The following is a 25,508-nucleotide window of genomic DNA, read 5'->3' on the forward strand; positions in this document are numbered from 1 at the left end:
GGGTCTCAATAAAACAGGCTGTTTTGTGAATTTAAAAAAAAAAAAAAAAAAAAAAAGTTCTCTATTTCTACTTAACAAGATTTAAATAAAACAAAAAATTCCGATTATTTCCTTTTTAACTTGATAACTGCCACTTCCACTTGAGCACTTACTCAGAAGTTGAGGTAACAAAACCCACAGCCCCTCCTTCCACCATTATCCTCCCAGCTGGCTCTCCTAGCACAGTTGGGCCTAACTCAGGCCTGAGCAGCCGCGGTGACCCAAATCCAGACACATGTAGGGCAGTGCTGCCCACTCCATTTAGGTCTGAACTCAAAGGAGTGAGTGTATCAGGGGGCTAGAAGGTGGCAAAGTTCAGTATTTTCTTTCCTTTCTAGAGTCCAAAGCCTTAATTCCCCAAACAAAGCCGCCGAGTTAGTCACGCCACAGCCTGCAAACCAGGGACACTGCCCCTGCCAAGCACAAGGCGCTGCCCAGCTCCCTCCTGCACGCTCAGGGTCCACTCTTCCTTACAGTTGCCGGGCCAGTCAGGTTCCTACCGGCATTCCATTTGGCCAAGTGACAAGGTGTGTATGCACATGGGTCTGACCTTCTTCCCCTCAGATCTTTGAAAACGTGTACACAGCTCCGTGTGCATTTCCACACCCACTATATTTCTCATCTGTTAATCACTTCATCACAACACCCAGACGGAGAAAAATTGCTAATAAACGAACTGGGAGGGAGCCCCTGGCATAAATCTATGCCAAGGAAACGCACCTCCAATAAGAAGGCTGGGGTACACACAGTTTGGGTAACTCCAAGTACATGAAGGTTCAGCTTTCCTGGTTATACAGGGAGGCACTGCAGAATCTGAGCCCCCGCCTGTGGGAGCCTACAAAAGTAAAAATGCAAAGAAATAGAATGTTTTCTCTAATATGCAGCGTTTAGCCTTCTAAAGCAAAAAGAACCTTGAATTATAAACAGTCTCGCTCAAAGAGAAAATTTGTGAATCACCTTCTTCCAGAAGCTCCCCTTTCTGCCCTAGGGCTGCCTGGGTTCAGCCGCGCCATAAATTGGGCAAAATTGGCACTGCTGAAATGACCTTTCCAGGCTATATTTCAACAAGAGATAACAACAAAGCTGAGAGCTTTGGTAGCACTCAAAAGAGATTTGAGGGACTTAAAACATACTGCTAAATTTGGCAGCAAAAGTTCCTGTTTCTTGTAGTTGGAAAAGGAAATCTTTTCATACTTGCAGATAAGGAGTTCCTCGCCCTCTTTAGAAAGATTAGAACCTCTTCATCCTGACTCTCTGGGGGATCACCACCTAGGCCAGGCTCACCTGGGGCTGCATTTGAGATGTCTCCTTAGGAGACAAAGTACCAGAGCTTGTCTTGACGTGTCTTAGCCACACCACTTGCCCAGAGATATTCGTCACATTTCATTACCTAGATCTCTCGGGAGTTTCCACTCCTCCCCAGGCTCCAGTCTGGCCTTTCACAAAGAGCTCTGTCATATCCATACCCAGTGGCAAACTACATCCATTACTCTCAGAGAGGCTCTCTCAGGCCTCAAGACCCTTTCTTCTTCTTTTTTTAAATATAGACCATAGATTAGTTTTTTTTTTTAACACCCATCATGCCACAAATTCATAAGGAATAGGTTCCAGTAGCTCAGGCTCCTTTCCATTGGTTCTCAGAGAGTGTGCTTCTCCTGGTGGAGCAGGCTGGCGCTCTAGTTGAACCCAGGTACCTTTCTCTTTGGCTTCCTTCTTTTTCTGATCCTTTTCCTTCACATAGCTTCAGGAAGCTATCTCTGCTCTTAGAATGCTTAATATGCTCAATACACACATTCATTCTCTTGGCAAGAATCTTGACCTTAACTTGTTTGTTCACAACAATGCCAACAGCATGCTGGGTAACATTGTAGACTCTTCCAGTTTTGCCATGGTAACATTTGTGGGGCATTCCTTTTTGAAAAGTACCCCTTCCATTGATGTCTACGATATGACCTTTCTTGTAGATTCGCATATATGTTGCCAAAGGACCCACTCCATGTTTTCTAAAAGGCCTAGAGAACATATATCGGGTGCCTCTCCTCTTTCCTTTTGTATTCGTCATTTGGTTAATAATGAAAAGATGGCAGTTCCAGCCAAAAAGCAAGCCCCTTCGTTTCAGGACAAACCACCCTCTGCTTTACATATTTCTTTTTTTTCCTTCCTTATTAATATAAAGTGAGAGACAGAGAGAGATGAGCACCCTACCCAGGGTCTAGTCACACTGGAATCCCCTTCCTTCAGTCCTCAGTTGGATTTGGGCACTTGAGTGTGTGCTCAGTGTGTTTCAGGCTAATCCAGCTCAGGTTAGAACCACAACTGCCATGTGGGCTCTGCATTCTCCTCTGTAATTCATTACCTCTGCACCACGGCAAAAAATATATTTCTCTCTTTCTTTTGCTTTCTTTCCTTCCTTCCTCTCTCTTTTAACTTGCCAGAGGGTGTATGCACTAGCTGTAGAGACAGAAAGAGGGGGAAGGGAGAAAGCACCCAACAATGGCACATCGTCCCACCACGATCCCTCTCCTCTGTTTATCCATCCAGTTAGAATTTGGGGCATGCACACACATGTGCTTGGCATGTTTTATAAGATGCTGGGAATAGAATTAGAACCGGGGGGTTGGTTATGTTGGACTTGGCTCCCTTAACCAGCAGGACAGAGGGCCAACCGCCCTCTCTATTTCTTTACAAAAGCTAGGTTCAAGAGTTCTGAACTACATGCTGCTTGGTGGCTGTGTACCATGGCTCTGCTAACGCTAGGCACGTCTGCCCAAGATGCGGAGGAGGAGGACATTGCCTCACATTTCTCAACAGAACAAACCCAACAGACTAGCTACAAGGAAACAAATGCTGCCTGATTTTAACAAATGTAATGATAACTGCTAACATTTTATTCAGCAGGTAGGCACGGGTGGCCCTAAACACCACTCTTATTGGCTGGCTCTTCCCTTAACACATGGACATGTCTTTGGGCACCAATGGGCTCACTCCAGACTCAAGGAGAGAGGAGAGTCAGAAAACACTGCCAAGTTCCCTCACTGTGACAGAGAAACAGGGACGGCAGTATTTAGTCACAGAGTAGGTCTAAATCTATAGAGCAGAACAAGTACCCTAAATATTTGTTGACCAAAATTTCCTGGAGGCACCAAATGAAATCCACCTTCTATCTTACAGACCTGGTCTACTTTCTAGTTTACTAAAGGGGACACCCTGTAAGTTGTAACTAAGCCCTATGTACCCAGAAATAAATTCCTAATTTCAAGGTTATGAGAATGAAGTCAAAATGCTTCCTAGAATCCAGTTGATGGGGAAAGGGGAAAAAAAGCTACTCGAATATCTTTTAAGCACAAACTATGTATTGGCTATTTAAGGAAAAATTGAGTATAAAATGTACTTAATTTCACAGAACTTCAGAAAATCTAGCTGGAAAGGCTAGGTATGCATATTTGAAATGTCAAATCAAAATGTCAATAAGAACACTCAATTCAACCTTCCACGTTCTAAAAGCAGAAACTGTAGCCTAGGGAAGCCAAGTTATTTCCCCCAAGGTCACCCAGCATGTTGGAGATAAAGCCAGGAAAAAAACAGACCTGCTGCCTACCTGGCCAGGGTTATATACTCTAGTACACAAACAGGTCTCATAAGAGGAGGAGACTACGAACAGCCATGGCACCAAACATTACTGAGAGCATATCTGCATCCAGAACCAAGCTGATTGCTTTACATAAATTAAGTCACTTAACCCTTATAACAACCCTTTAAGATGGGTAATATTGTTACCCCCAAATTACAGATGAAGATACTTGAGGCTTACAGAATTTGCTAAAAGGTTCACAGACACTAAGAGGGAGAACCAGGCTATGAACCACTCAAAGCCTGTGCTCTACACTGGGTCTTGGAGGACACATGATAATACTCAAGGAAGCATAGGTGAGGAAGACAAGGCCAGAAGCTTGTGTCCAGAGCCCCATGAGCAGCTCCTGAAGGGCCTTCAACGTCAGGTGAAGGAGGATCTCAGAGGCCCAAGCCGGTCTGGCAGTCAAAAAACAATAAAGCAAGCTGCAGTTCTAGAAGGTTCTCCCCTGCCTGCAGAAGGTGGGCATCCTACAGTAGTCCATGGAGCTGAACCTCTGAGACTGTTGAGGAAGACTACCTCAAAAACTCTCCTGGCATCTTTTATATATATATTTGGCGAGGTTTTTGCTATAGGGTGCATGTGCTCGCCAGAAAGACAGAGAGAGACAGAGAGACAGAAAGCAATAAATCACCCCCCCAGGGGGGATGGCCATGCCGTAATCCCTTCTCTGTTCTCCTCTCGGGATCTCGGGCACGCACGCACACACGCCCGGAGGGAGTTTAAGCCACTGGGTCCAGGACTCGAGCCGCGGTCAACTACGTGGGAGTCCAGAGACATAGCCATTATGCTAACGGCTGGTCGCTCTCCTGGCATCTTGACAAGAAGATAAACAAAACAAAAATATAAGCTCCTCTAAAAGAAGTAGCTTATTTTGGTTTGTTCTCAATGTAATCCCAATCTGATTGAAGATACCAGCCTTACTCTCTTCAAAATGCCCCTCATAAGGGTTACGTTGCTGGACTCCCACATAGTTGACCATGGTTTGAGTCACAGACCTGGTGGCTTAAACTCATGCCAGGCATTTGTGCATATGTGCCCAAAAAAATCCTGAGAGAAGAAAAGAAGGGAAGGGGTTACAGCATGGCCATCCTCCCAGGGGGTGATTTCTGCTTTCTGTCTATCTCTCTGTCTCCCCGGCAGGTGCTTGCCCCCTCTAGCAAAAATTCTCTTTCAAAAAAAATTGCTCCTCTAAATTAGTAACACCGGAAAGTATTGAGCATTTACCATGTACCAGGCACTGGGATACATGCATCATGCACAGCTTTCCAGGTATCATTTCATCTACTCCTCACTGCAACTCTAATAAGCTAAGTACTATTATTATATTCATTTTGCAAATGTCTCAGAGAAAACAGAGGCACCCAGAGATGAACTAACTTGCCTAAGGGAGGTTCTAAACCTCTGAGCTCCAGCTCTTAATCACTGAACTGCACAGTATGTAAGATACTCATATCAAGTGCAAACAGTTTCAGCGGAGCTGTTCTAAAGCAGCCCCATGTACTCACTGAGTATCTAATAGTCACTGATAGTTGAACAAATGCAGCACAGTTTAAAAATGAACTATACAACTCAATTGTCAGGATTCAATAAAGGGGCCTATGACCTAAGACACAAGTAATCACACCAAAACTCAGCTCCTTGAACTAGCTGACTTCACAGGTTTTTTGTTTGGTTTTGGTTTTTGGTGTTTTTTTTTTTTTTTTCAGTTTTCCCATTTGCATTTTTCTATTCCCTTCCTACACACCCCATCATTTGACACTCTGAGAAAAGCTTCAACACAGGCCTAGAACCCTCACCCTCATATTTCCAGTCCTTTAGTTGGCTCTCTTCCATAATTCAGACAGCACTTTAAATCAGTGTAAGAGCTGAACCCTCCTTCCTTTTCACAGCCTAAAACCATGAGATGGATGGGGCCAGCAAATGGCATAATGGTTAAGTTGCTGGTTACTCCCACGTAGTTGACTGCAATTCGAATCCCAGACCAGGTGGCTCAAACTCCTGCTGGGCAAGTGTGCGTGCATGCCCAAGATTCCAAGAGGAGAATGGAGGAGAAGGTACTGCAGCGTGGCCATCCCACATTGAGGGTGACTTCTTGCTTTCAATCTCTCTGTCTCTGTCTCTCCAGTGAGCACATGCGCCCTATAGCAAAAATCTCTCCTAAAAATTTTTAAAAATTAAAAGTTAAAAAAAAAACCAGATACAGTAAGAAAATCATTTTTTTAATTAAAAAACAAAAAATCAGATAGTCACTAACACTACCATCAAACCCCAACACTTCAGCAGAGCAGTGTTCCTTCTCCTTTAATCACACTGGCAGAGGACAGCATTTGTGAGAGCAGGGATGAGGAAGAAATAATTAGGTCTAATGCCACATATAAGGGAGGAAGTCCCATATTTCCTACTTTTTTTATCTCCCCAGCTCACGATCCAGACACTCTGTACTCACTGACTTAATGGATGAGCAGATAAGAGAGCATATGTGGGCACAGAGGTGCCTCTGAGCCAGAAAGCAAATGGACAGGAGGAGTGTCAACCCAATGCCAGCTACCCCTACCCTCCCATGGCTTGTCTGGGCTTGCCCAGCATTGTCCTCCTGAGGGTAATGCTAAATTGCAGAGGCCTCCTAGGTCCGCCTTTCTGTCACCACCCCACTGCCCTTGGGAGTTACTTTCTCCCCAGTTCCCTTGCTGGGGCCTCTGTCCTGTTTCCTTCTGGCCCTCTTCCTCCTGCTCCAGATCATGTTTCCCATAACTCTCAATTATCTCATTTTCCCCAGGTTTGAACAGTCCTCCACCTATTGTTCTGCTTCCTATAAATTAGTCTCCAACCTACACATAAACCCATTCAGCAGCAGGTTACACAAAAGGAGAATCTGCACCTTTACGGAACTATGGTGGCTTGATGACAAACCCCTAAGAACAGGCTCACTTTGGTTAAGCAAGCTTCATCCCCTAATTGTACATAATTCAGTCTTTATAGGGACAGCAAAATCTAACTTTCAGACATTTTTTAGTTTGGGATGAGAAGAGTATTGTGATAGTTTCAACAGCTCCCCATCGTACTCCCCCCACCCCACCTAACCACAATATATTCATTTTATCAGAGCCAAAGAAAATAAAAGAAGGAATCGTTGGAGAAATTCTTCAGTAAGGTAGTCTAGACTCATTTAACACCCTTCTATTCCCTGACAACACACACACACACACACACACCACACACCCAGTGTTCTAAGGCCTGTGACTAGAAACAGACTCCAGGTTCTTCCCATCAGGACAGTATTACGTCGCATGGTCCCCTAAGACAGACGCACCCAGCATTTCTCCCTCCCACCTACTGAGACGGGTGCCCCCAGTGCCCCCTCTCCAGTACAAAACAGACGTTAAGAGTCTCCCTCCCACTCCCAGAGAAGGGCACACACTAATGCAAGTTTTCCCACAGGCTTTCAAGAGAAGTCTCTGCAGACTATGCCAGATGGTCTTTTTTTTTCCTTTCATGCCCTCCTGGCCCCTTCTCCACTTTTCATGGTCCTCTAACTCAAAGAACACGATTATCTGCCTGCATATGTCCCCTCCCCCCAAGCCTGCCCTAAACATCCTCCTCCCAAGCCAACGTACAGCACAGAAAGGACGCCAGGCCAGAGCAGTACAGGCTGCTGCCTGGCCTCCTCCAGGCTCAGGTATGTGGTCCTAGGCTGGGCAGCCTTAGCCAACTCTATTGCACCCAATGGAAATCAAGAGTCACCAAGATGGGGACAGCTAACAGCTAAAAGAAGTGACAGTCCTTCAGTCCAGCTGTCCTCAGGGAGGTGTGCTTGGACAGGCCCAGGGCACATGTCCTTCCTCCTCCCCAAAGTAGTTCTCAGAATCAGAAGAAGCAAGGAGTGGGGCACAGCCTCTTAGTCCAAGCCAGCAGACTGACCATGATTCTTGGAGTCTGGATCCCCCAAAGTTGCACACCCAGCCCTTCATTCCAGCAACTGGGGATGAGCCAGCAGCACTGAGGGTGCCCTTGGTCTGTTCTCCACGGTATTTCAAAGTTTTAACTTTCCTGGGTGACTGATTATTCTAACTTTAGAGAGAGCGAGCTCAAGGGCAGAGTGTACAGGAAGGGGAATAGAGGAAGGGGGAGAGGAGTGAGAATAGGAATGTTACTTTTTAATCCTTAAGGAACATAGAAGGATCCAATTTGTGACTCAACTCTGGGGAGCTGGAATGGTAGGGAGTGGGGAACAGCTGCGGCCCCAGTCTAAGCAGTGGCCAACATCCTCAGGCCTTAGCAGCAGTTGTGATGTGATTCACCTGGAGGGAGGGCCCTATCTGCCCACACTGGGGCTGCTCAGGGCTTCCTTCCAGACACACAGGGCATGGTGAGCAGGTTTTCCCCTGGACCACTGTGAAGGCTGAGACTGCGGGCCAGGTGTCCTGGTCTGCCATAGGCCTGATAGACTACGGAGGACAGACCCAGGTGCCTTGCCTAGACCTCCTCTCCCTTGCTAGTCCATTTCTTGGCACAGTCCTGCAGCATATCAAGTATCTCTGCCCTTGGAATCCCCACTTCCTTGTTTGTTTCTTTTTTATTTTCCCATAAGCCATAGCCTTACAAGTTCCTAAAAGAGCTGCCCAGCCCCCCAGCACCTCTCTTCCAGCTATGTCTGACCCCATCACTGCAGGCAGGTAGGGGCAGTGGACAGGCAGAGGGTCTCTAGGAATGTCTCCCCTCTACACAAAAACACATAAGCGGGGCAATCCAAGGAAAGCTTCATTTATGAAGGATTATTTGTGAGGCTTAAAGTCTACAGTGGAGACCAGCAGTTGGCGTAATGGCTATGTCACTGGACTCCCATGTAGTCAACCGTGGTTCAACTCCCGGACCCGGTGGCTTAAACTCACGCCGGGTGCGTGTGCATGCATGCCCAAGATCCTGAGAGGAGAATGGAAGGGAAGGGATTGCAGTGTGGCCATCTCCCTTGGGGAATGATTTCTCATTTCTGTTTCTCTGTCTCTTTTTGTCTTTCTGGTGACTACACGCACAGTACAGCAAAAACATCTCCAAAAAAAAAAAAAAAAAAAAAAAAAGAAGTGGCTACACACACGTCCAGGGCCATCAAGTGTACTGCTGTGGACCATCAAGCAATAACACTGATGCAACCGTGGACACATTCAGGGAGCCAAAACTGGGGACATGGCCAGTGCTTGCATTGGCAAGCTGACCTGAAGTTAATCAGAAGGCCCCCTTATTGTTTGCCAGAATACAAAAGACATTCTGTTCAGAAAGTTCAAGAAGAAAAACCAAAGAGCCAGAACAGCAGCTGTTCCCTCATCCCACAGTGAAACCAAAGGCATCCACGAAGTTCCCTTTGGCCCGGGAGCACATTTCGGACATAACATGGCTGAAGTGGACGCACTTCTGCTGGGTCTTCCCAGCAGGGAGTGGCTGCTGCAAACGGCCTCCTCAGAACATCAGTGAGGACCTAGCTACCCCATGGTCTGCACACTGCCTTTCTGGGCCACATTGAGCTCACCACACACCACTCCTCTAGGTCAGAACAAGTTTTACCAAAACTCAGCACAAAGCAGGAGTGCCCAGCGTGGACACTGCGGGCCCTAAGATCTGGTTACAGTGTGAACCAAAGGAGTCCAGCCGGCACTGCCTCTGTGCCTTACCTCCTAGCAGCTGCAGTTGAGTGCTCCCTCAGAGACATCTGGAGAAGAAACCTCTCTGCAGGACCCCCAGAGCAGGGCAGCGTCTCCCTCACCTCTCAGGAGAGGCTGTAACCCATCTTGTTAGTGAGGGAGGACAGCGTGCTTCTTACCAAGCTATCTCGTGGGGAGAGACACCAGCTCAGCTTTCCCTATGGCAGTCTGTCTGTCCTAACTACTGCTGCTGGGGCACTTGGAACTCACCACAGGCTCCTCACTGAGCTTAATTAGCTTTTCTTTTTTTCATGACAAGTCAGACAGAGCAGCACCAAGAGACAAAACAGACAGTGTTCACTAAGACCAACCAAGCCACTCAATTGAGAGAGTCTGGAGTTCCCACGTAAGAACTACAAACACAGGGCTGGCGTGATAACTCCGTTTTTCTTTATAAAAGCTTCTTCCCGTAACATGTATATACATACACACACACACACACACACACACACACACACATATATAATCTCCTGTGCCTCTGTACTACATAAAAGTAAAAAGATGCTTTCTAGAGTGAAGTCTGAACACCTCTGATTCAGCAACAGTGAGATCAGCACGATCTGCAAAGTCCAGAAAATTGGCTGCTTCCCTCCTCCGTAAACTAATAGAATCCAACTGTCGGAGCATGACATCATTCCAGAGCCCCAAACCCTGAGCGCAGAGTGCAGACACTCCCGAGAAAACAGCCGGGGACCGGGACCAGGCCAGGAAAGAGGCGACGGATCCAAGCCCCGCGCTGCCCTTACCTGGAAGTCGCGGTGCTTCCCTGCCCACTCCATTCTCGGCAGAGTCTGGCTCACACCGGGGTCGGCCAGGGAGCCCAGGGCCCCCAATCCACTCGCTTAAGCTCCACTACCTGCTGCGAGCTTCCCACAGCTCCTTCCTCTGACCTTTCCAGGCGCTCCTTCCAGCCAAGTGAGCAGCGCGCTACGAGCCGGCCAGGCCGGTTGTCATGGAGACCTTGTCCTTGCCGGGCGGCAGCACGCACGCGCACGCTCTTGCTCTCTACGGCGGCGGGCACGCGCGCACACACATGTCTTCTCTTTCTCTTTCCCCTCCTCCTGCTGTCTCTAATCTCTCTCCCCTTCTCTGTTCTCTCAGTTCTGAGAGGCTTCCATGGGACAGCGCCGACTTCGGAGCTGCTCAGCTTGCAGGCATTCCACTCCTCTCCCTCCCTCCCAGTCTGACACCGGCTCACTGCTCCTGGGAACTTGCTGGAGCAGCTGAGGGGAGACGGGAGAGGGGAGAAGACAGTGAGTGGACTTGTTTTCCTCCCTTCCAGTGTCTCGCTTTTTATAACTTGGAAGAATCCGGTGGGGGGAGGGAGCTAGCTGGAGGCTTTAAGGGGAAACCAGCCCTTCCTCTGGGTCCTGAGAGTGGGTAGGAGGGACCCTGATGCACTGCCTTGACTTGTTTGTGCATCTGGGATTTTCCGGGCTGCAGATGAGGCGGAAACGCATTCACATCCCAGGAGCACTGCTCGCCTGTACTGGCCTCTCCGCTTACCTTGCTGCCTGTCTGGTCGTAGCGATGGCTCTAACCAGTGCAGGGGCTCATGGCACTAGAGCTGGCACCAAAGCAGTCTTGCATCTTCCTGAAAGGGAGAGGAAAGACACTAGGTCAGACCAGTGAAAGTATTACACAAGCCAAGTCACAGTCCAGGCAACAAACAAGATACAAATGCAGCCTCACCTCTGCCCTGCTCAGGGCCTGCAGCTAAGCCCAGGCTTGGTGTGAGCTGCTGGCACAGGCAGTAACGATACTGCTCCTCTCCAAAAGCTAGCACAGTGCCTGGGACACAGCAGGCCCTCTAAGTTTAGCACCCCACACACACGCACCCTGTTCTTTTACATGTTTGATCCTCATAACCTTTCGAAACTCACTAACAATTTCTTTTGGTTATTTGCTAGAGGGTCCATGCCAGAGAGAGAGGGAAAGTGAGAAAGCACCCCCTATGGGTCATGGTCACATTGTAATCCTTTCTCCTTTTCTCTTTTCTTTCAGGATTTTGGACACACGTGCACACGTGCTTGTATGTTTCTTAAGCAGACAGTCCAAGACTTAAATCCCACAGTTGGCCATGTGGGACCAAGCCACCTCAACTTGACATTACACCACTGGCGGGCTCTGGTCAAATTTTTTATGACCATTTTGTAGATGGGAAAACTGAGGCTCTGAGAAATCAACTGTTTGATCCACAGATACATGGTTAGTTAGGCAGTCCAAGAACTAAGGGAAAACCAGTCAAATGCCCTCTACTTCAGCGTACGTTCCACGAAAGTACACTGACACTTAATCTTGAGAACTAGCTACTTTCTGAAAACCAGTTATGAACTAGAAGACTGGGTTCCAGGGAAGGGTGGAGAACTTTCTGAGTCATGGTGAGGTAGACTTGACCATATCCTTCTAGCCTAAAGACAATGATAGGCATCTATGAGGTGCAGTCTGCGTGCTAATGCAGATTAGAGAAAAAAGTCCTGCCCTGTAACTATACTACCTTACACTTTTCTAAAATACTCTCACAAATCTTGACTCATCTGTTAAACATGACAGACTTGACAGCTGGCACTAATATTATTATTTAACAGATTGGAGGGGGAAAAAAAACTAAAACAGAGGTAAAATTATTTGTCCTAGGTCACAGAACCAGGAAATAGATATAAAAACAGCACCTCAGCCTTTCAACACTCTTGTGAACATTAAGCAGAGCAGTTGCAAGAGCACCAGGCAGAGCAGAGGTCAGGAGACCTTGGCAGTGACTGACTCCACCACTAATGGACCACATGCCACCAAGCAAGACATGTGACCTCCCAGTTGCCACCTATAGAACCCACTGGCAGGGCTGAGATGAGCAGCCAGAACCACTGAGTGTGCCAGCACTCTCAAGTCAGGCACTGAGCCAAGAACTACACTCAACCCGGCAGCTCTGCACCAAAGACAGACAAACAGAAAAATGCTAGGGCAGTTGGTATACCCCAGGATGAGGACACCGAAGCTCAGTGTTGCTCCCCAAAATCCCAGTCCAACAGGAGATGGCAGGGCAATGCAAATCCTAAGTGGCGGGCATAACTGCTTGAGTGAATCGACCAGAACTTTAAAGGGGGCTTGGCCAATCAGCCACTCTAAAAGCTCAACCTCACCCAAGTCCCCCTTCAGGATTCCCTCTTGGACCCTCGTGTCCCATCTACAGAGGAAGATGATAGGGAAGGGCAAGAACAATACCATCAATTCACTAGACTTCGTCTTCCTACGCCCCCCATAGGCATCCTCTGATCCTCAAAATGCACACTCTGCTTCTCAGTCTCCATACTGAGTAAAAAAGGGTGATCCTATTTCTAAAAAGATAACATCCCCAGTGTAAGAGTAACGCTAACGAGCAGTACTGAGCACCCATCACATGGGCATTCTTTTATGCAGCATGAGGGGCCCGAGGTCAGGGCTGAGTACTCAGGCTGATACTAGTCAGTCACTAAAGTTAGCCAAATTTTAAAAAGCCACAGAATGCAGGCCATGCTCCCTCTAGTGGCATGAAAGAGTTACAGAGGTTCCTTGTAAGGGCCCCATGAGTGGGAGAACTGGAATCCTTGCTGGGTCATTCTATTGTATTGGAGCTTGGCAGTACCAGAAGACAGCTGAATCCTTCCATTTCCTCTGTAAGGCTGGATTTGGACCAATCCTACTTGACCTTCCTGAAAGATAAGGATTTTATAGTCTTATGCTATAGAACAGAGAATAATCTGTTAGAAGGTCCATATGCATACCTACACCAGAAAATCCTTCAATCTCTCTACCTCTTTCTTTCCACGGCCACTCCATTTACCAACTCCAAACACTATTACTTCCAAGACAGACCTTTGATCCGTCCATCCATTTTTTTTCCACCTGGTTACTACCCTTCTCTCACCTTATTATAAAACCTAATTGCCCAGCTTCCAGTCTTCCTCACAAATGCCCTCTCCATGGAACTGTTTGAATCATCTTTTTTACACCAGATCAGGTCATTTCCTGCTTAACATACTTTAATAGCTTCCTGCTACACTTAGGGTAAAATCTAAGCTCTTACCAGGACCTACAAGGCCCAGCATGATTCCTGCCTCCTCAGAACACTTAGCTGTCCTTCCTCTGTGCAGGCCACACAGAACTTTTTTATGCTCCCTCAAAGTGACCGAGTTTTTCTGGGCTGTTTCCCTTTGCCTCGGGCATTCTCACACCTTTCAGCTCTTGCCCGGATAAGGCTTGCTCACCTTGCCTCGACTTGACTTGCAAGTTCCTTGACTTCCACAGTCCCCCATTCTCAGTGAGGTTCCCCATACTTATCCTTCATATCATGGCTTATAATTATATGTTTGGGCAATTATCTGCTTAATGTCCATTTTTCACCATGAGTTCCTAAGAAGCAAGAACTTTGACTATTTTGCAACTACCATATTCCCTATGCTTACTACAGAACCCAGCTCACAGTGGGCACTCAATAAATATTTGTAGAATGAAAGCATAAGAACCCATTCCTTCCTGTCCTACAGGAAGAAGAAACTTAGAGCGGCTATTTCATGCCACTCATTGTATCTTTACATAGACTTACAAGTTATAATTACATCTCTTTTCTGCTTGTGCCTTGCCTGTGGGCTCAACCAAAAATTCCTGTAAAGGCTCCCTGTGGTTTGTTTCCCAGAACTTTCCTTGTGAGGTCATTCTCCGGGGGATGCACTCCAGGGTTTTCCAGCTTCTCCCTTTACCAGAGTGCCCACTCACAGGCCCTCCATCACCACTGTGTCACTGCCAAACCAAGCAGGCTGCAGAGATGGCCCAGTTCCCACAGTGACCTGGGTCTCTCGGGTCAGCTCCATCTGGGGACGAAACATTTTCTCTCACCTGCATTGTACAGGTCACGGTGCTCACAAAAAAATACATTTTTACAAAAACAAACAAACAAAAAAACACCATGTTTTATAACCTGGAGATGCATAGGTTTAAAAATAAAGTTCCATTACTAAAAAAAAGTTTTTGAAAACTACTGAAGGCCTAAAACACAGCTACGGCAGTAAGTCCAGCACCCCTCACTACCTTCGTGACCACGAGAATCTGAAATCCCTCTGGCTTCATGCCTTGCCCACATCTGCAGGGTCATCATCCCCCCATTACAGACACAACTCCATGGCACTTTGAAGAGTTCCTGCATTTTCCTCTCCCTCCCTGCATCGCTCCATGCTGAATGCCTCTCCCTCCTCAGCTAATAAAATCTTACTGTCTTCAAGACCTAACTCAGTTATCACTGCCTCTGTGAAAAATTTCTTTGCTTCCTGGCAGAATGTTTGTCTCTTCTGCAAGCCCACAGCGATTCAGAGATGCCTTTATTATAGTATTTATATCACTTTATCAATGTTACTTGCCTGTCCTCCCCACAGGACTGAGCCCCTCGAGGTGCATGCATTTTAGTGTTCCGTTCATTGCGAGCATGAGATACATGTGGGATAAAAGAATCACTGAGGCGAGGACCAGCAGTTGGCGTAATGGCTATGTCGCTGGACTCCCATGTAGTTGACCATGGTTCGAGTCCTGGACCAGGTGGCTTAAACTCACGCCAGGCATGTGTTCGTGTGTGCCCAAGATCCTGAGAGGAGAGAAGAGATTGTAGCGTGGCCATCCCCCCAGGGGGTGATTTCTCACTTTCTGTCTCTCTGGCAAGCATATGCGCCCTATAGCAAAAACCTTGGGATCAGCAGATGATGTAATGGTTTCATCACTGGATTCCCATGTAGTAGGCTGCGGTTCAAGTCCTGGACCTGGTGGCTTAAAACTCACACCAGGCACATGTGCGTGTGTGCCCAAAATTCTAAGAGGAGAATGGAGGAGAAAGGATTGTGGTGTGGCCATCCCCTGGGGGTAATTTCTCCCTTTCTGTCTCTCTGTCTCTTTTTCTGTCTCTGGTAAGCACATGAGCCCTAAAGCAAAAATCTCTCTTGAAAAAAAAGAATCACTGAAAAGATTCTATCAATACAAACAAAGGAAAACAGCTTTTCTTTCCATAGGGTGAGGGAAGTTGGATGGATGGATTTACACTGCACTAAGAAAATATATGAGAGAATTCCAAAGAGTTCATGAAGAGTGTGTATTATTAAAAAACAAAACTATGCATTTCAATTTTTTTTTTTCACCAAAATAAACCCATACTTTAGACCCAGCCTTTGTGGCGTAGTTGGTTTAATTCAACACTGCAGGGCTGGAAGCTACAGGCTGACCACGGTTCCAGTCTTCAGCCAGGTGGTCTGAAAACATACCAGCTGTGTGGGCATGCCCAGGAACCCAGTGGACTGAGGAGCTGAAGGAAAGGGATCATGGCATGACCAGGCCCTGTGAAAGGTGCTTCTCCTTCTCCCTACACCTAATACACTCTATCATGGACAAAATAAATAAGCAACCTTGTACTTTAAGTCCATTTTTCAACAAACATTTTGAAGACTTTTTGTATATCAGTGTATTACTTTATAAGATACAAAAAGGCTCAAATAACATTTAAGTTATTTCTATAAATTTTCCACATATATTGAAAACATGACCAATTTATCCTATTATCAGTAATAAAATGTGATGCCTATTATTTGGGAGGCAAAATGAATTCACTCTTCAAGTGTTTGGCACTAACCTTTTCACTAACTTTCCGTTATCCAGGCTCAGACAGAACTTTATGTCATTCATCCCTGGTTATCAGTCAAATAAAGAACTTTGAAGATAAAGAGTTAAAAGTAAGGATTGTTAGGGCTTCTTCTTCCTTCTCTCCCACTCTCCCCTGCTTTCTTTCTGCAGCTTAGCCTTTTACTGATAACTGGTTCCCACCCAGTACAGAAAACTTTTTATCATATATATAATAATCAGGTTTCAGATTAGGCCACTAGAGAAGTTTATAGCATTTTTTTTTCTCTCTTTAAAGACAACCATATCGGGATCAGCAGCTGGTGTAATAGCTATGTCGCTGGATTCCCATGTAGTCAACCACAGTTCAAGTCCCGGACCTGGGGGCTTAAACTCACACCGGCCATGTGTGTGGGCATGCCCAAGATACCAAGAGGAGAATAGAAGAGAAGGGATTGCAGCATGGCCATCCCCCTGGGGTGTGATTTCTTGCTTTCTGTCTCTCTGTCTCTCTCTGTCTTTCAGGCGAGCACATGCACCCTATAGCAAAACCTCACCCCAGCCCCCCAATAGAAAAACCCATAAAAAAAAAAAAAAAAAAAAAGAAGAAAAGAAAAAAACACAACTGCTTCCACAGCTGTAGAAGAACAGTTAGTCAAATAGGAAAATACTGTCTGTATATTAGATGGTAGAGAAGAAATAAATTATTCCATTGTCTTAAAACCAATATAAAGCATATATACAACGCAGAAAGGGGCCAGGTAGAAGTACAGTGGTAACATAACTGATCCATGAGGGAAACCACAAATTAGCATCCCAGAGCCCTCTATACATGCCGGGCATACCCATGCCTGTGATCCAGGCTGGTTGAGGCCAAGAATGGATCATGGCATGAAGACCCTGTTGGGGATGACTGTCTCTGTCAGAATAAACAAACTGAAAAAACAAAATTAAGTACCTGAAAGAGAGCATTGTGAGTATTCGATGTGTGTGGGATAATAGAACACTGGAGTTAAAAAAAAAAAGTCTGTATTAAAATTTTAAAAACCTATGCTGGGGCCAGCAGGTGCGGTGGTTAAGGCACTGGACTCTCACATTGCTAACAGCAGTTTGAGTCTGGGATGCATGTCCCCACCACAGGTCTTCTCTCTCTCTCTCTCTCTCTCTCTCTCTCTCGGTCTCTATCTCTCTCTGGTGAGTGCACATGCCCTATAGCAAATTAAAAATAATAATAATAAATAAAATTTTAAAAAATACTATGCAGAACAAAGCACAGATGACCATTATTAAATTATAAATGGTATATAATTCTTGGAAAGTAACTCATCTAGATCAAGTAAAATGTCATATCCTTTGACTCAGTAGCCTCACTCTGGGAGGATGTCCTAAGAAAAAATTCCTGAGTATGAGAATAAATGTATGTTCCCAGCATTATTCATGATAATGAAAAAATAAGAAAAAGAAACTCCAAATCAATCATTACTAGCCTGGTCATTTTCAAATATCTAACCACAGCTCACAGTAAAAACTAAATTTTATATTGTGATCCAGTACGTGCGGATGTGAGAGCATGTATGGGTATAAAAATCTGAACAAAAAGGTTTCTCAAACCAGTACTATGCGTGATGCTCTTCGCTATTTTCAATCCTAATCTAGTTCATCAAGAAGACAAACAAACCTGTAGAATCTCGCTGAGTTGATTTCCCAACCCACTAATGGATTATGACCTGTGGTCTGAAAAACAGGGTGGACTGTTGTGTTTGGCAGCTTAAATCACAAACTGATTTTCTGTTTCTAAGAAAAAGAAGAAGAGAGGGTGGGAAGGCTTTCTTTTCAATGGACACCTTTTAGTACCTTTTGAATTTACAATGCATTCATTACTTTTTTAAAAGTTTGGAACTATCAAGTGGCATGGTGGTTAAGGCACTGGACTCTCATATGGCCAACCGCAGTTCCAGTCCTAGACCTAATGGCTTGAAAATCATGCCAGGTGTGTTTGTATGAGTGTCCCAAATCCCAAGAGGTGAATGGAGGGAAAGGATTGCAGCATGGCCATCTTTCTGGGGGGTGATTTCTCACTTTCCCTCTCTCTGTCTCTTTTTTTCTCTCTTTCCAGTGAGCATATGCACTCTATAGCAAAAATCTAACAATGATAAAAAGTTAAAATGATGATTATGAAGATTTTAATATCAGGTAATGCTAATTATGCATAACAAAGCTATAACTATACTAAAATATGAAAACATATGCAAGTAGAAAAGAAAACTATGCCAGACAATATTCACATTAGCAATTTTTTCCCCTTTTTACAAGGTTCTAAATATGCTGTTACTACTTTACTTCTAAAACTTAACATATATTTATTTTCTTAAATTAAAGCAATTTTCTTAAATTAAAGCAATTATTATTAAAACACATTATAAGATTTCAAAGCCTAATGGTAATGTTTTCCTTCTTAAGCTGGGTGGGAAACACATGAATATTCATGATTAAACTGTGTATTTAAACTGTACATATAAAAAGATATATGCTACATATTTTTTAAAGAGGGAGAGATTTTTTATTTATTTTATTTAATTTTACTTAGTATTCTTCTTCTTCAATCTGACCAGAGAAAGACAGATTGAGAGAGGGAGACTGATTATGAGAAAGCAAGCCACCAGGTCCAGGAATTGAACCATGGTCGATCATATGGGAATCCAGCATCTTAACCACCGCCACATGCTGGACCCTCTACATATTTTTAATAATTTTCTGCTTTCCAGTTTTATTGAGATATAATTGGCAAAGAAAGTGCATATTCAAGATGTATAACATGATCTGATACACACTGTGAAGTAACTAACAATTAATACATTCATTACCATGCATAGTTATCATCGTCTGTAAGTGTGTAGGGGGTGAAGATACTTAGCACATTTCAAGTAAACAATATAGTACTGTTAATTATAGCCACAAACTATATATTAGATCCCAGAACTTATGCATCTTATAACTAAAAGTTTAATAATATTTTTTAAAGATGAGATTTCAAAAGTAGACCCTTTATCCAGCAACCTGTTTCCTTAACAGTAAACTCAAAAAGACACTCCAAGGTGTTAGGACAGAACTGAAAACTGTCCATCATTTGGATACCTTCTCTCCCTGTGAAGAGATCCTACCATGGACCTTACCACAGATGGCTTCTAAAGGTTTCCATCTGAACTCTGCACGCAGGCTAGTCAGCCCTCCATGGACACTCAAGACTGTCCTTTTTGTGTTCTTTTGCTTTCCCTCTTTGCCCCACCACTATTGTTTCTTCTCTCATATTTTTAAACAACCTATAAGCTCTTCTAAGCAAAGGGACTACCTCTTGCTCATCTTTGAATTTTATCACAGTACCTTCTTTGCACATAGCAGGTGCTTGATAGTATTTTTGTTTGTTTTGCTACAAGGCACACACACTAGTCAGAGACAGACAGAGATAGAGAAAGAGAGAGAAACCACCCACCCCAGGGGGGATGACCATGCCACAATTCCTTCTCCTGTATTCTCCTCCCAGGATTTTGGGCACACAGGCACCAGCACCCAGCGTGATTTTCAAGCCCCGGGAACCCTGACTTAAACTGCACAGTCAGCCGTGTGGAATCTAGCCACCTTAACCTCCATGCCACTGCTGGTCTTTTAAATAGTTTTAAAATAACAATTTTATAGGTAAAATTCCAAAACAGAGTATATAAAAAGTAGCAAGAGTTTGAAGAAGCAATGATCACTGGAGATTAAGTACAAGCCATGCCAAAAAACACCATTACTTTTACTTAATAAAGATATTATAGAATTATTGTAGAGAATGGCGATAACACATGTAAAACATTCAGCAATAGATAGTAAGTGATCCATAAATAATAGTTTGGAGATTTAAAAACTAGGGGCCGGCAAGTGGCATGGTGGTTAACGGTGCTGACTGACCATGGGTCAAGTCCCAGACCTGGTGGCTTGCTTTCTCACTTTCCCTCTCTCTCACTCTGTCCCTCTCTGGTCAAATTAAAATAAATAAGTACATAAAGTTAAATAAACTAATACTTTAAAAAAATAATAATATGCATATTTACATAACATATAGTTGTACATTATATATATCCTATAAATAACACCCACCCACAAGGAAACACAACAAAGAATGCCAGAGACATAATTTACCTGAACTTCAGAAAAATCTCTCTTGATCTTCCAGATAAATCAGAGATATGTACGCAGCTGGATGGACTAGTAACTCAGAATGGATATCAACCAGGAAAAAGAGCTCTGAAATTTCTAGGAGTCTGAACACTTGCCATCTGATTTATCAAATTCATTGATTTGCATATGTTGAACCATCCTTGCACCCCAAAGATAAATCTCACTTGAGCATGGTGTATGATCTTTTTAATATGCTGTTGAATTTGACTTACTATAATAGAATTTTGTTGACACTTTTTTGCACTTAACGTTCATCAGGGATATTGAACACAACATTCTTTTCTTGAGCTAAGTGGCATGGTGGGTAAGGCGGCTGGATCCCATAGGGCCAACTGTGTGGTTCGAGTCCTGGAGCCATGGCTTGAAAACTACATCAGGAATGTGTGCATGCATACCCAAAATCCCAAGAGGAGAATGAAGGAAAAGGGTTGCAGCATGACCTTCCCCCTGAGGGTTGCTTTCTCACTTTCCCTCTCTCTCTGTCTCTCTTCAGCTAGTGCACACACCCTGTAGCAAATTAAAAACAAACAAAAACATTCTTTTCTTTTTTCATTTGTTCTAGATCCTAGCACAGTCTCCCTTTTTTATCAATGACTCCAATAAGACATGCTTATTAATTGAGAGGAATAACTAATATTCAAAATAATGAGGAAAAAGGCCTCCACAAACTAGAACCATAGGTTAAATATACATATACATACATATATATATGTGTGTGTGTATGTGTGTGTGTGTGTGTATGAGGGAAAGTCACTACAGCGTGCATGCACTTGCTAGAGACAGACAGAGAGAGAGAGGGAAAGTAAGAACACCCCACCACCACCCCGCCAGAAGGATGGCCATGGCACAACCCCTTCTCTGCCATCTTTCACTTCTGTTGATATTCTGGGCATTTAAGCACATGCACCCAGTTTTCAGGGCTGTGGGGTTTAGGAGTAGAATCAGCAGTCAGCTACATGGGATGCAGTGCCTTACCCACCACACCACTGGTTGGCCCTGCAGGTTTTGATGTGAGTAGTTGGAGGAACAAGGTGCAAATCAGTCAGGGCTCAGCTATCTCAACCTCCTGGAGCATTCTTTACCTTACCGAGCCATGAGTTTAACTCCATGGGGATAAAAGTGGTAGTTTTCCATCTACCCATTCCATAGGAGGCCTTACAGCCTCATGCTTTCTTTCTCAGTTTAAGGAGCTCCATATACTTGATTTTCCTTCTTTGTTTTTTGGGGGTTTTTGTTTGTTTGTTTGTTTTTGTTTAGTATACTTGCCTGAAATGTTAGTTAAGACTCCACTTACTCAGGGAGTACTTGCCTTGTACTTACTTTCTCTGGAAACACTATATATTTTTTTTTAATTATTTTATTTAACTTTATTTATTTGCTTTAATTTGACCAGAGAGGGACAGAGTGAGAGAGAGAGTGAGAGAAAAGAAGGGAAAGTGAGAAAGCAAGCCGCCAGGCCCAGGACTCAAACTGTGGTCAGCCACGTGGGAATCCAACGCCCTTAACCACCATGTCACCTGCCAGCCCCACTGTTTTGTTTTGTTTTTTAAAGTTTATTTCCTCCATGAATAAAAGTGAATACCCTCAACAAGATCTTGACACCACAATCCAATACCCCTTGGCTTTCAGCCAGCTCTGGATCATGGGCATATGCGTGCCTGGAGTATGCAGGGAAGTTTCTGGACTTGAACTGGTAACCTTCCCATGTGAGTCAGCCTCACAGAGTATTGTGTTTTACCACTATACTACCATCTTGCTAACAAAAGTTTATTTCCTGAGATACAGACAAACATCCTCAACAGGGTCCTCCTGCCATGATTCCCATGCCCCAACCCGGCAGCTAGCCAGAATGATGGGAGCACCCATGGGTACGCCTAGTGTTTCAGGTAGAAAACCATGCAGGCTGCTTCCTTACTCTCCCTCCCTCCCCCCACTCCAAGCATACACGCCCTCTGGCAAAACATTAATTAAAAAAAAAAAATCAATAAGCCTACCAACTGGGCTTTGACTATCCAAGTTATACCAAAGACAGAGTAGAAAGAATCTAAACAATTCTTATCCATCGTCTCCCAAAATCACGGTTCACCATGATCAGAATCACAAAGCAGTATTTTTATCTATCAGAGTAAATTCTTGTGGATCTTTAACCTTCTATACTAAGCTGACATCTGATAGCTGTTTGTGAGCAAGAACTCCAGCTTAAATATTATAACTGAAACATTAGATGGTAGGAATGCAGCATTTCAGCTTCTTCAGGCATTGCTGGAATATATACTTAGCAGGTTGACTCCCATTACAGTGCACTATGACACTTTTTTATTTTTTAATTTTTAAATTTTTTTTTTTTTTTTTTTTTTGCTTTAAGGTGCGTGTACTCGCCAGGGAGAGGAAGACAGAGACAGTGAGAGAAAAGTGAGAGATCACCCCACCCAGAAGTGATGGCCACACCGCAATCCCTTCCTCCACTCTCCTCTCAGGATCTTGGGTACACACTGCACCTGGCGTGATTTTCAAGCTACTGGGTCCAGGACTTGAACTGCAGTTAGCCATGTGGGAATCCAAAGATGTAATGACTATACCATCTGCTGCTCCTAGTATTATGACACTTCTAAGCAGTTAGAAAGAAACATAGCCTCTTAGAATCTAGTTCTCATCCTAGAAACATGCAAGGTAGCCCTGGTCTGTAGACGAGTGTCTTACTAAATAAACTTAAATATCCTATAGCAGAAGATGCCATTTTTTTCCCAAAGAATTATTTGTTTGGGGGCCAGCAGGTGGCATGGTGGTTGGGGTTGTTGGATTTTCACACGGCTGACCATGGTTTGAGTTCCGGACCAGGTGGCTTGCTTTCTCATTTTCACTTTCTTTCTCTCTGTCTTTTTCTGGTCAAATTAAAAATAATAATAACGAATAGAATTAAAATTTGCTTTTTTTTAAAAAATATTATTTATTTTATTTATTTATTTTTTTAAAGAAAGTAGGGGGGACAGGGGTAATGAGAAAGCAAGCTGCTAGTTCTGGGGACTCAAACCACAGTAGGCCATATAGAAGCCCAGCACCTTAACCACCATACCACCTACTGGCCCCAAGATGCCATTTTTAAAAAACCAATCTCTTTTTCCCCAAGGTTAGAAATCTAGAAATTTAATCTATGAAATGACCAGCTCCTCTCTTAATATAATCCTGTTTTAACACAGAATAGAACTAGTTTACGTTTTATGGGGAAAAAAGGTGCTTGTAAATGTTCATTAACTTAGAGATCAACATAGAAGAACTCATACAGTAGAGGGAAAAAATTAGACCTCACCAAGATGCAAGGAAGAGAGGGTAGGTGAGATGATGAGAGGAAAAAGGGGAATGCGGAAGAAGAGGGGACAGGTGCAACGTAAGATCCTGAGGATAGAAACAGGAGGAAGTTTGTTCGCAAGCCTGAAAATAGGAAATTTGAGGCAACTACTGAGTATCACTCCAGGGATGTCAAGGAACATGCCTGAGTTTCACTGAGCCTTTTGGTGTGGAGGGTTCCTTACCCTGGGGTAACATGATTGCCTAGACCCCATGTAACTGGTTGGCTAATGCTCCTGACAACTGAGAGGAAGAGGGAAGAGTGATAAGAACAAAGCGTCAACAGCCAATGTCCTCAGAAGGCCGGCTTCTCACAAGGCTGCTGAGAGGCTACAACCAGAGATACTAGCTTGCCTCATACCCAAGCAGACAGGGCCAGTTCTGCCCTAGTGGTTAAAGGTGTTGTATCCAAACATGGCTGACCATGGTTTGAATCCCAGCCACAGAGACTTGAAAAACACATCAGGCGCATGTACATGGGTGGCCAAAATCTCGAGAGGATGGAGAGGAAGAACAGGGACTGCAGCCTAACTATGCCTATTGGGGAGTGCTTTCTCCCTCTCTCCGACCTTCTGGTGAGCACACAAGCCCTCTGGCAATTAAAAAAAAAAAAAAAAAGCAGACCAGAAAGTCAATGATGTCACAATTCTGTAGGTGATGGGGGATTGTAGCACTCATCATCAACGCGGGCATCTGCCATAGTCATGCATGAACACACCTCTTCCAAGGAAAAGGCCCCAGGAGATGAGGAGAGAGAACTTGGCAAAGTGAGGCTGGACTCTACTCTCAAGAGAGTTACCGTTTGCCGCTGCTTTAATTAACACGTCAATTCCCCTTCAGACTTGGGATTTCTTCCAACACAGCTCCAGCCAATCAGAGAGAGATGCCAGAGTAGTCAGAGGCAAAGGTGGAAACTCCCGTTGGGATTTGAAGGCTTGAAGGGGTTTCTGTTTTGCTGCTGTTTTACTAAACGAGACTGTCTCGGCAAGCGTCTGAAGAGTAAGCCATGAGTTTTCTATTTTATCAAGGATGGCTGGAAAGAGAGACAGCTCAACTATGTCCGATTTCACCTGCTGCTCTGAAGGGCAGACAAGAATCAGCTAGCTCTTCTGGATACATTAAAAGAACAGGGACTGCAGCCTAACTATGCCTATTGGGGAGTGCTTTCTCCCTCTCTCCGACCTTCTGGTGAGCACACAAGCCCTCTGGCAATTAAAAAAAAAAAAAAAAAAGCAGACCAGAAAGTCAATGATGTCACAATTCTGTAGGTGATGGGGGATTGTAGCACTCATCATCAACGCGGGCATCTGCCATAGTCATGCATGAACACACCTCTTCCAAGGAAAAGGCCCCAGGAGATGAGGAGAGAGAACTTGGCAAAGTGAGGCTGGACTCTACTCTCAAGAGAGTTACCGTTTGCCGCTGCTTTAATTAACACGTCAATTCCCCTTCAGACTTGGGATTTCTTCCAACACAGCTCCAGCCAATCAGAGAGAGATGCCAGAGTAGTCAGAGGCAAAGGTGGAAACTCCCGTTGGGATTTGAAGGCTTGAAGGGGTTTCTGTTTTGCTGCTGTTTTACTAAACGAGACTGTCTCGGCAAGCGTCTGAAGAGTAAGCCATGAGTTTTCTATTTTATCAAGGATGGCTGGAAAGAGAGACAGCTCAACTATGTCCGATTTCACCTGCTGCTCTGAAGGGCAGACAAGAATCAGCTAGCTCTTCTGGATACATTAATTTACCAGCCCATGGACTTCCTTCCTCCACTACCCAGACAGTTCATTTCCTCCTTAAATCTGACTGTACTTGATTGCCAGGAAGGGGAGGTTAAACTGGGGTGGATTGCGGTGATGTTACCTGGAGTAGAGAAAGAGGAAAATGTGAGAAATGCACCCCCATGGCTGGGTATAGAACTTGGGGCAGATACCACGGAAAAAGTGATACAGACTG

At 44.5% G+C, this 25,508-nt stretch overlaps 1 protein-coding gene across 6 annotated transcripts in view; it reads right to left on the minus strand.

The window, feature by feature from the left end:
* The window catches only part of DENND2B (DENN domain containing 2B), a 210,993-nt gene that overhangs the window by 112,793 nt on the left and 72,692 nt on the right, over nt 1-25,508 (minus strand). For 4 of the 6 annotated variants that reach the window (XM_006162906.3, XM_006162905.3, XM_006162907.3 and 1 more), the window contains one exon: nt 10,873-10,960. The gene's annotated coding sequence lies outside the window, so the exon portion shown is untranslated. Of the gene's footprint in view, nt 1-10,112; nt 10,633-10,872; nt 10,961-25,508 lie in introns of those variants that run through there. The other 2 variants (XM_006162912.2, XM_006162904.2) reach the window with 1 other exon arrangement.

Source organism: Tupaia chinensis, unplaced genomic scaffold (assembly GCF_000334495.1).
Source record: "Tupaia chinensis unplaced genomic scaffold, TupChi_1.0 Scaffold141165_1, whole genome shotgun sequence".
NCBI classification, from domain to species: domain Eukaryota; kingdom Metazoa; phylum Chordata; class Mammalia; order Scandentia; family Tupaiidae; genus Tupaia; species Tupaia belangeri.